Source organism: Equus asinus, chromosome 13 (assembly GCF_041296235.1).
Source record: "Equus asinus isolate D_3611 breed Donkey chromosome 13, EquAss-T2T_v2, whole genome shotgun sequence".
NCBI lineage: Eukaryota > Metazoa > Chordata > Mammalia > Perissodactyla > Equidae > Equus > Equus asinus.
The window spans coordinates 61,186,002-61,198,244 of NC_091802.1; positions in this window are offsets into that span (position 1 = coordinate 61,186,002).

Consider the following 12,243-nt stretch of genomic DNA (forward strand, 5'->3'; position numbering starts at 1 on the left):
GCCGTCTCGGCCCGGCACACAACCCCCTCATGGAACCGCCACAGGCCTGAACACGCTGATTTACGGCGGCAAGTCACGCCCGGGCGCCCCGCCCCGCCGCGCCCCCCCCGCGCTGCCTGTCCCGCCTCGAGCGGTGCTTTCTGGGAGAGCGCTCGGGCGCCCCGCGCCGCGCCGCCCCGGCGAGCGGTCTGAGGCGCGGTTCTCAGAGTCGGGGCTGCGGGTAGCGGCCCGTCGTCGCCGGCTTGCGTGGGCGTCGCCGGCTCCCGGGGAGGGCGCGCACCGGGGGCGGGGTATGGGGAGCGGGCCGCGAGCGCCTCCGGCCCGGCCTCCGCGCCCTCGCCGGCGCCCTCGCCTCCCCCAGAGCGGAGCCCGGCCGCGCCGCAGGCCGCGGGGGCGCCTGCGGCCTGGGGGCTCGCGCTGCACGCGGAGGCGGCGGGCCTCGGAGCCGCGAGGGAGGCCCCGGCGCGCCCTGAGGGCCCGCGCGTCGCCCGCCTGCTCCGCAGAGGCCTCCGCCCCGCCGGCTCGCGCGCGTCCGCGGTTCTGAGGCGCGGGGTGGGTCGCGCCCGGGCTGCCGCCGAGCCGCGGGGTGGCCGCCGCCTTCTCGGAGCGAGCCCCGCGGCCCCTCCGCGCGCCGCGGCGGGCCGGGGCGGCGGGGCCCGGGGGTCTGCCGTGCCCCCCGCCTCGCCGAGGCCTCTCGAGGGACCGGGAACAGCCTCTCGCGTGGAAGCTGTTTCGTCTTGTGCTGCGCGGGGCCTAGGGAGCAAGAAATTTAACCAAGTTTTATTTCGTCTTTTTCGGAGGAGGAGCTGCCGTTCCTGGCTTCTCCCCTGACGGCCGGAGCCCCGTCCCTCGTGCGCCCGCGCTGTCGCCCGTCCCGCGGGCTTTAACTGAGCGCTTGCGCGGGCCGTCCGTGCGGTGACCCGGCCTGCGTTCCGCGGCTGCGGGAGGAACGAAACGGTAAGCGCCTGGGGTCCGGGCGGGGGTGCGCGCCGCGGGGCCGAAGGGGAGAGGCGGGGGCCGAGCTGCAGGCCTGGGTGGGAAAGGGGAGTCCGGCCGCGGACGGAGGCAGCCGGTGGCGTGGAGCCGAGCTGGGGGCGGAGGAGCTGGCGGGGCGGCCCGCTGGAGCCCCGGCCCCGCCGCCGCGCCGGCTTCGCTCTGGGCGGCCGGGAAGCCGTGGCACGGCTCGGCAGGCGACGGTGGGGAGGCGGAGCGGACGCGAGTCTGCGGAGACGGATGGGGCTCGAGGCCCGGGCGGCGGTCGGTGGCGGGGGCAGGAGCGGACCCTGAAAGGACTGCCCGTTTGAAACGGGAGGCGGTGGAGATCCGCACACGCGGGAGCTTCCCCCGAGCTTCGTCTTTCCGGCTGAAGGCGAAAGCGGACATCCGCGCTCCCGCGGCTCCGCTCCCTGGAGAAGGTAGGAGAGCACGGCTGCGGGGCGGACGTGGTCCCCAGCTCGTGTCCTGTGTCTTCCCCTGAAAACCCGTTCCTCTCTCCTGAAGAAACCGGTCGACCTTCCCTTTGCTCCCCCTCCGTTCTCCGTTAAGTTAGGTGTATAAAGCCCTCCCGCATTTCTGAGTGAGCGGCTGCTCTTTTGTGCTCCAGGTGTGTGTGAATAAACTGTCTTTTCACCTGTTACCCTGTTTTCTGTCATCTAGTTTGCAAGCCCCCAAACGTGGAACTAGCGGGGCAGAACCCAGTTTCAGACATTCTCTCGTTTCCTCCTTAAATATTTCAGCATCTCCAAAGGAGAAGGGTCTTTTGCAACACATGACCGCAATACCACTAACACAGCTAAGAAGTAACAATTTCCTAATATCAAAGATTCGTCCTTGTGTGTCCAGTATGGTGGCTGGTAGTCACATCTCGAGTACTTGAATGTGACTGGTCTGGATTGAGATGTGCGGTGAGTGTAAAAGACACACCAGCTTTCCTGCTAAGAAGACTTAGTAGGAAAAGAACATGGTTTGTAATTTTGACACTATTGATTACATGTTGAAACAGTATTTTTATATTGTTAGATTAAATGCATTATGAAAATTAATCTGCTTCTTTTTACCTTTTTCAATGAGGGTACCAGAAAACTTAAATTTACATATGTGGGTAGAATTTCTGGAATGGAAGATTGAGGAGCTCACCAACTCTTCTCCCAAAAAAGCAGTGATAAAACTGGACAGAATTGTTAAGAGCAACCATTCCAGGACTCTGGAGGTCGACCAAAGGCATACAACTTTTGAGAAGCGCTTATTTAAAAAAAAAAAAAAGTTACTGAATGTAAAAAGTAAGGACAGTGGGAATCTGTGGCGTTTTAGTATAGGACTACTTTCATTTTTTCCCACCTCATGGTATTCCACCAGAGCCAGGTAGGCCTTGAGAACATGAAACTCCTGCTGACACTGGAGAGGGCTGGCTTTTGGGGGGAGCCCCAAGGGGTGTTTGTCAAGAACAATTGCAGTCGCAGCTGGGTGGAGGCCCATACCTCAGCTGCCTGAAGCCGTGGTACTGGTGGGAGCTAGCAACAGGCCAGCCAGAAATTTAACAAGGAAATTCAGTAAGTAAAATAGCTGTAGTGGGCCTTGATGCGCTCCCACATGTCCCTGGTACCCTGCAAAGTTGTGCATATGCTGAGGTGAGACCAGAGAGGGCTCCAGCTATATTCTGCTCTGGCTGAATAGGAAGCTTTGTGCAAGCAAAAAGTAAAAGCTAGAGCCAAATGGCAAACTGCTTGAACTTTGAATGCACCCCCAACCCATAAACAGAGCCAGCAGCAAAGGGTGGAGGCCTTCCTGGTTCAGTATGTTTAAGCATAATCTCTAGTCCATAATTGGCTGGCCACTAAACTATACTGACCCAGGGGAAAGCCCTAGGAAGCCAGGCTTACATATAAAAGAATTTTTAAAATATCTAGCCAAGGTACCAGTGACCATGCATTGCAGATGGGACAGATGCTACAGAATTCATCCAGGCTAGGTACCAAGCAAACAAATACTAGCACCAATAACAAGACCCAGTGAGAGGAGAGGGGGTCAGAATCCAGAGTTTCTACAACGTATTATCTAAAATGCCCAGTATTCAATAAAAAATTGTCAGACATTAAAAGAAACAAAAGGTGGGCCATGCACAGGAAAAAAAAAGATTCATAGAAACTGCCCCTGAGGGGGCTCAAATGTTGGATTTAGCAGAGAAAGAATTCAAAGCAGCTATTATAAATTACAGATTTTTTAAAGTACGATGACAATGACTCACCAAGTAGAGATTATCAGTAAAAAGATAGAAGTGATTAAAAACAGCCAGTGGAAATTGAGTTGAAAAACACAATAACTGAAGTGAAAATTTCACCAGAGGGGCTCAACAGCAGATATAAACTGGCAAAAGGAAGAATCATTGAACTTGAAGATAGATCGATAAAGATTATCCAGTCTGAAGAACAGAAAGAAAAAAAGCATAAGGAAAAATGAACAGCACTTCAGGGAACCACAGAATACATACCATTAAGCATACTAACATACACGTAACAATATATACATATCCAAAAGAAAGGAAAGTGAAAAGGGAGTAGAAAAAAAATCCAAAGAAATAATGGCCTCAAACTTTCCAAATTTGATGAAAAACATCAATTTACACATCCAAGAATCTCAATAGGATAAATACAAAGATATTCACACTAGACACATCGTAGCTGAACTGCTGAAAAACAAAGTCTTGAAAGCAGCAAGAGAAAATGACTCATCAGATACAAGAGAACTACAATAACATTATCAGATGACCTCTCATAAGAAACAATGGAGACCAAAGGGCAGAGGAATATTTAAAATTCTGAAAGATGGAGAGAATGTGTTGCCAGCACGCCTGCCTTACATGAAGTACTAAAGGAAGTCTTTTAGGATAAAGGAAATGACATGGTAACATGGTAACGTGAGTCCACATGAAGATGTAAGGAACACAAGTAAAGATAATTACATAGATAAATATAAAAATGCTGTGTTTTTCTCATCCTATTAACTGATTTAAAACAGTTGCATAAAACAATAATGATAAAGCCACATAGTAAGATATAATAAAAAAGATATGTCTTTTGTTGTATAACTTCTAAAATGTAAAGATGTTACACCATATAGAGACATATATATGACAATGATCATACAAAGGAGGGAATAAAGCTGTATTAGAGCAAAATTTCTATGTCTTACTAGAATTAAGTTAGTATTAATGTAAAGACTGATGAATTAAGATGCGTATTCTAATCCTCAGCAACCACTGAGAAAATGACATATATATAATGTTATATATGTTTATGTATGTTTTTTATGTGTAAAGGTACAGTAGAAAATATCTGTTGAATATAAAGAAGGCAACAAAGGAGAAACAGGAACAAAAAAGACATGAGACGAATATCAAAGTGGCATATGTAAATCCAAATTTGTCAGTAACAACATTAAAGGATAACAGATTAAACTCTCCAAGCAAAAGGCAAAGATTGCCATGCCAAAGTGGATTAAAAAAATAAACAAGATCTAACTGTATGCTGTATACAATCTACACGCTTTAGATACGAAGACACAAGTAGGTGGAAAGTAAAAACATGAGAAAAGGTATACCATGCAAATAGTACCCAAAAGAGAGCTGGAATGGCTATACTAATATCAGACAAAAGAGACTTTAAGACAAAGTTATGTTGCTAGAGACAAATACATACTTTTTCTTTTTTTTTTTTTTTGAGGAAGATTAGCCCTGAGCTAACTACTGCCAATCCTCTTTTTGCTGAGGAAGACGGGCCCTGAGCTAACATCCATGCCCATCTTCCTCTACTTTATACATGGGATGCCTACCACAGCATGGCTTGCTGAGTGGTGCCATGTCCGCACCTGGGATCCGAACCGGCGAACCCTGGGCCGCTGAAGTGGAACATGCGCACCATACCACTACGCCACTGGCCCAGCCCCTACATACATTTTTATAATGATAAAAGCGTCAGTTCATCAGTAAGATATAACAATTATATATACACCAAACCACAGAGCCCCAAAACACATGTGGTAAAAGCTGACAAAAATGAAGAGAGAAATAGACAATTTAACAATAATAATTGGAGATTTCAATTCCTTACTCTCAATAATGGATAGAACAAGTAGACAAAAAAGTAGCAAGGATATAGAGAATTTGTAAAACACTATCAAAAACCTAACTTGACTAACATTTATAGAACATTCTACCTATATAGCTAGACTATATGCTAGGCCATAAAACAAACCTCAACAAACTTAAAAAGATTTAAAGCATAGAAAGTATGTTCTCCAACCACAGCAGAATTAAATTTGAAGTCAACAAAACCAGAAATTTGAGACATGCACAAATGTTTGTAAATTAACAACATACTTTTAAGTAACCAGTGGGTCCAATAAGAAATCAAAAGGGAAATTTAAAAATATTTTGAGATGAATGAAAATGATAACATATCAAAATTTATGGGATGCAGCTAAAGAAATTCTTAGAAGGAAATTTTTAGCTATTAATACCTACATGAGAAAAGAAGATCTCAAATCAATAACCTAAGCTTCCACTGTAAGAAACTAGTAAAAAGGAAGAGCAAACTAAACCCAAAGCAAGCAGAATAATGGAAATAATAAAAATTAAAGCAGAAATCAGCAAATAGAAAACAAAAGCAAAAGTGAAAAGCAATAAAATTGTGGGGTTTTTTTCCAAAAGAATCAACAAATTGACAAACCTTTAGCTAGACTGGCCAAGAAGAAAGAAGATAACAGATTACCAAAATCATGAGTGAAAGAGGAGACTTCACTATAGACCTTAAGAAAATAAGGATTATAAGGGAATACTATGAAAAACTGCATCCCCAAAAAGATGAAAGTGACAAATTCTTTAAAAGATACAAATCGCTAAAACTGACTCAAGAAGAAATGGAAAATCTGAGATCTATAACAAGAAGTTGAATTAATAATTAAGAATCTTCCCACAAAATAAATCCCAAGCCCAGATGACTCCAGTGAATTCTAGGAAATGTTAAGGAATTAATACCAATATTCCACAAGCTCTTCTGAAAAGTAGAAGAGGAGAGAACACTACCCAAATCACTGTATGAGACCAGAATTATCCTGAAACCAAAACCAGTCAAAGCTATTATAGGGAAGGAAGACTATACACTAATATCCTTCATGAGCATAGTCATAAAATTCCTCGATATTAGTAAACTTAATCCAGCAACATATAAAAAGAGTTATATCACTGTGACCTGTTGCAGGAGAGCATAGCAACATTATTGCAAGGCTTTAAGCTTAGCAAGAACAAATTACAAAATGGGTGACTGAGAAATATGCAATCTGCTGATTCTCATAAATTACTATGCTAGATTGTTTGTGCTTTGGAATCAAAGGCTGGAAGGTAGTATCTTATCAAACATGAAGGCAAGGGGCTTAGGAACACCGGGCCCTTGCAGGAACGGAATGCCATCTGCATAACTTGCTGATTGTTTGTTCCCAGGATACTCCCTAAGAGAATGGCCTTGTGTAGGGCCGGGGTACATTGAAGGGGGGAAGACTAGAACTGCTGAGCTTTGACTTGCATATCCCTGCTGGCGTGAGTTCCTGCTATGCTTGTACTTCTTTGCCTGCAAATAAATACGTGGCGATCAGAGGGACGTCACCTCAGTCCTTGAGGCTGATGGTCCTCTGTCCCATTAAATAATATAGAGTGTGTTGTGTCTATTATATAGACTGTGTTCTGTCTATTCATTCCTCTTCCCCGTCAGCTGGCTGCCAAGCTGGTCTCGGCAGCAGTAACCAGTGGTATTTTATCCCAGGAATGCAAGGTTGGTTTACTATCTGAAAATCAATTAATGTATTACATCATGTTAATAGGATGAAGTACAGAAACCACATGATCATCTCGATGCAGAAAAACCATTTGACAAAAATCCAACACCTAGTCATGATTTTTTAAAAAAAACTTGGGGCTGGCCCCATGGAATAGTGGTTAAGATTGGGGCACTCTACTTTGAGAGCCCAGGTTTGCGGGTTCAGATCCCAGGCATGGACCTATGCCACTCGTCAGCCATTCTGTGGCAGCAACCCACATATAAAGTAGAGGAAGATTGGTGCAGATGTTAGCTTGAGGCTAATCTTCCTCAAGCAAAGAAAAAAAAAAGATTAGCAACAGATTTATCTCAGGACTAATCTTCCTCAGCAGGAAAAAAAAAGAAGACAAGAAAAAAATCTCAATACACTAAGAATAGAGGGGGAACTTCCTCAACTTGATAAAGAATATCTACCAAAAAACCTGCAATTAATATCATACTTTTTGATGAAAGACTGAATGCTTTTCTCCTAAAGTCAGGAACAAGGCAAGGATGCCTCCTCTCACCAGTCTTATTCAAAATAATACTGGCAGTTCTAACCAGCACAATAAGGTGAAAAAAATAAATAAAAGGCAAACAGGAACAAAAGAAATGTCCCTTTTTGCACATGGCGTGATTGTCTACATAGAAATTCCTAAGGAATCTACAAAAAAAATCTGCAGCTAACAAGTGAGTTCAGCAAGGTCAGCATGCAGATATCAATCACATTTCTGTATACTAACAACAAATGTGAAAACTGAAATTACAATCACAATACCGTTTATAATTGCTCCAAAGAAAATTAAATACATAGGTGTAAATTTAACATACTGTCCATGTACGGGATCTGTTTGCTGACAATTACAAAATTCTGCTGGAGTCAAGGAAGACATTTTTTCATGGTATGGAAAAGAATACTGTGATCGTGGATCAGAAGACTCCACTGTAAAGATATTGATTCTCTCCAAATTGATATATAATTTAGTGTAAGTCTAAACTTACAAATTTAGTTTAAACTTAGTAAATTTATAAAAAATCCAGCGAGACTTTTTATAGACATGAACAAGCTGATTCTAAAATTTATATGGAAAAGCAAAGTACCCAGAATAGCTAACGCAATTTTGAAAAGGAAGAATAAAGTGAAAGGAATCATTCCACCTGATGTTAAGGCTTACTGTGTAGCTACAGCGGTGAAGACTGGTGGTGTCGGTGGACACACACAGGATGGAGAACCCAGAGACAGACCCACACAGATCCACCCAACTATGACAAAGGCACAAGAGCAATTCAAAGGAGGAAGTAGGCTTTTCCAAAAATGGAGCAACTGAACTCTACAGGCAAAAATGTGAACCTCAATCTCAAACCTTATACAAAAATTGCCTCAAAATGGATCATAAGCTTAAATGTCAAATGTAAAACTATAAAAATTTTAGAAAAAAACAGGAGAATATCCAGAGCAGGGTGAAGAATGTTTAAATGTGACACCAAAATCATGATGCATAAAAGGGTAACTTGATAAATTGAACCTCACCCAAATTTAAAACTTTTGCTACGTGGAAGACCAGGTGAAGATGAAAAGACAAGGTACAGACTGGGAGGACACATTTGCAAGCCATATAATCAACAAAGGCCTTATATCTAGAAAATATAAAGAATTGTCCAGACTCAACAATACCAGCGACCCCAGAGGGTAATTTGAATCCACAGGAGAAAACAGAGAGCATCAGTCAAGGTAATGATATAATTGTAAAAGACGTTATAAATGTATATGCCTTGTCCTTTCTTTTCATAACTGATTTTCAAAGCAATTGTATAAAACAATATGGGCATAATTGTACTCTTGGGCCTGTAACATATAGAAATGTAATATATTTGCCAATAACAGCCCAAAGGAGGTGGGTGGGAGCAAACTCCACTGGACTAAGGGGATGATACCAGATGGGAATTCAAATCCACAGGAACAAATGAAGAGAACCAGAAATGCTAAATAAGAAGGTGAATATGACAAACACTATAAATAGGCACTTGCCCTCCTTTCTTCTCCCAGCATCTTTAGTGATACTGTGATATCCCCTCCTTCATTCCTTCAGCCAGCCATATTGGTAGTTAGATACCTAGAAGAAATGGGCAAATTCCTAAAGACACAGACTACCAAAACTGACTCAAGAAGAAATTTAAAAACCTGAATAGACCTATTACAAGTGGAGAGAGTGAATTATAACATCCATGTCATGGATCCTACACGGCGTTAAAGAGGAACAAATCATCAATACATGCAACTGCTTGGATGGTTCTCAAGGAAATTATGCTGAGTGAAAAAAGCCAGTCTCAAAAGATATGTGTGATTCCATTCATATAATGATCTTGGAATAGCATAGGTATGGAGATGGAGAACCAATTAGAGAATGCTAGGGCTCAGGGAGGGGGAGGGCATGGATTAGCTACGACATACATGTGTACAATGGTACAATTCTGTCATGATTGTGATGGTGGTTGTACAAATCTACACCTGATAAAGTTGCATAGAACTACACATGCACAAATGAATGCACATAAAACTGGTGAAATCTGTATGAGCTCTGTGGATTGTACCAGTGTCAATTTCCTGGTGTCTATAGTGTACTCTAGTATAGAGATATTACCATGGAGGGAAACTGGGGAGGGGTACACAAGACTTCCTGTCCATTCATATTTTTTATAACTTTCTGTAAATATATTTATTTAAAATTTCTTTAAAAAAAAGGAAAATAATTCATGATAGCCAAGACATGAAAAAAACCCTCAGTGTCCAACAACAGATGATGAATGGATAAAGAAAATGTGAGATGGAATATTATTCAGCCATAAAAGAAGGAATGCCTGGGGGCTGGCCCCGTGGCCAAGTGGTTAAGTTCGCGCGCTCCGCTGCAGGCAGCCCACTGTTTCGTTGGTTCGAATCCTGGGCGTGGACATGGCACTGCTCATCAAACCACGCTGAGGTGGCGTCCCACATACCACAACTAGAAGGACCCACAACGAAGAATATACAACTATGTACCGGGGGGCTTTGGGGAGAAAAAGGATAAAATAAAATCTTTAAAAAAAAAAGAAAGAAAGAAAATGCCTGCCATTTGTGACAACATGGATAGATCTTGAAGGCACTGTGCTAAGTGAAAGAAATAGGGCATGATCTCACTTATATGTGGAATCTAATAAAAACATTGAACTCATAGAAACAGAGACTAGAATTGTGGTTGCTAGGGGCTGGGGAGTGGGGGAAAGGGAGTTGTTGATCAAGTGTACAAATTTCCAGCTCTGAGATGAATAAGATCTGGGGAGCTAATGTACAGTATGGTGATTATAGGTAACAATACTGTATTGTATAGTTGAAAGATGCTAGGAGAGTAGGTCTTAAGTGTTCTCACCTTGATAACAACAACAACAAAAATGGTAATTATATGAAGTGAAGGATGTGTTAACTAACCTCGTTGTAGTAAACGTTTAGCAACGTATACATGTATCACATCATCACGTTATACGCCTTAAACTTACACAGTGTTAGATGTCAGTTATCTCTCAATTAAAAAAAAAAACCCTGCTAAACTGTTTTCCAAAGTGGTGGTACTATTTTACAATGTCACCAGCCACGTGTGAGGGTTTCAGCTGTCCCACATCCACACCGACACTTGATAATTGATGTTTAGCCATTGTAGTGGGTGTGAAGTGGTATCTCATCGTGTTTTAAATTTGCATTTCCCTAATGATGAGTGATATTGAGCCTATTTTCATGCATTTACTGAGACATTCGTTTATCTTGTTTTGTGAAGTGTCTGTTCAGTTCTTTGGCCTTGTTAAAAAATTGAGTTATCTTCTTTTTATTGCATCCTAAGAATTGTTCTTTAAAGAATTTTGTATATAAATCCTTTGTCAGATGTAGGGATTGTAAGTAATTCCTCCCAGTCTGTGGCTTGTAGCTTTCTTTTCTTTTCTTTCTTTTTTTTTTTTTGGAGGAAGATTAGCCCTGAGCTAACATCTGCGGCCAATCCTCCTCTTTTTGCTGAGGAGGAAGCCTGGCCCTGAGCTAACATCCGTGCCCATCTTCCTCTACTTTATACATGGGACGCCTACCACAGCATGGCTTGCTGAGTGGTGCCATGTCCACACCCGGGATCCAACCCTGCAGACCCAGGGCTGCTGAAGCGGAAAGTGGGAACTTAACCACTGCACCACCGGGCTGGCCCCCAGCTTTGTTTTCTTAAGTGTCTTTTGAAGAGCAGATGAGTTTGATTTTGATGACAACCAGTTATGCACTTTCTGGGGGACTTTTTGCGTCCTAAGAAATCTTTGCCTTCCCGAAGATCATGGACATTTCCTCCCATGTTTTCTTGTAGAAATTGTATAGTTTTAGATTTTACATCTAGGTCTGTAGTCCATTTCGAATTAGTTTTGTACACTATGTGAAACGTGTTGTTGAGTTTCACTCCCTCCCATTTGTAATCTAGTTGTTCCAGCAGTGTTTGTGAGAAGGACTCTTTACTCCTGTCAAGTGTCTTGGTACCTTTTTAACAAGCAACCATACCTGTGTGAGTGTGTTTCTGGGCTCCCTATCTGTTTCATTGATCTCTGTGTCTGTCGTTACATCAATATCACACTGTTGTAATCAATGTAACTTTAAGCCTGGAAATCAAGAGTATAGTTCTTCTAGCTTTGTACTCTTTCAAACTTGATCCATTTCAGCTTCTTTGCATTTCCACTTAAATTTTAGTATCAGCTTGTCAATTTCTACATTTAAAAGAAGCCTGTGGGGACTTTGATTAGGATTACATCTAATTTATAGATCATTTTGGGGAGAACAGAAATATTAACAATATTGAGTCTGTGAATCCATGAATATAGCACATCTTTCCATTTGTTTAGATTTTCTTTCATTTCTCTTAGCAGTATTTTGTAGTTTTCAGCATAGAAGTTCTATACATGACTTATTAAATTTACTTCCAAGTATTTTCTGCTTGGGTTTTTGATACTATTGTAAATGGTATTATTTATCTTTTGTAAGAAGTAAAGGATGATTTTTATCAACTTATCATTGCTTCCCTGTACATGATGTACCTTTTATTTAAATTTCAGGTTCAAGATTCTCTCTTTATCTTTGTTTTTTAGCAATTTGTCTATGTTATGCCTGACTGGTTTTATTTGTATTCATCCAGTTTGGAGTTTACTGAGCTTCTTGTCTTTCTAGACCAATGTTTTTCAAGTTATTTAGCCAATTTTCAGCCATTATTTCTTCAAACGTGTTTTCTGCCCCTTCTTACTTTCTTTACCTAACAGCTTCCACTCAATGGCTTCCTGCCAAAATCACCATTTTCACCAGTGCTCTGAGGCTTGAAGTTCCCTACCCTTTGTTCCAAATAAAGTCTGT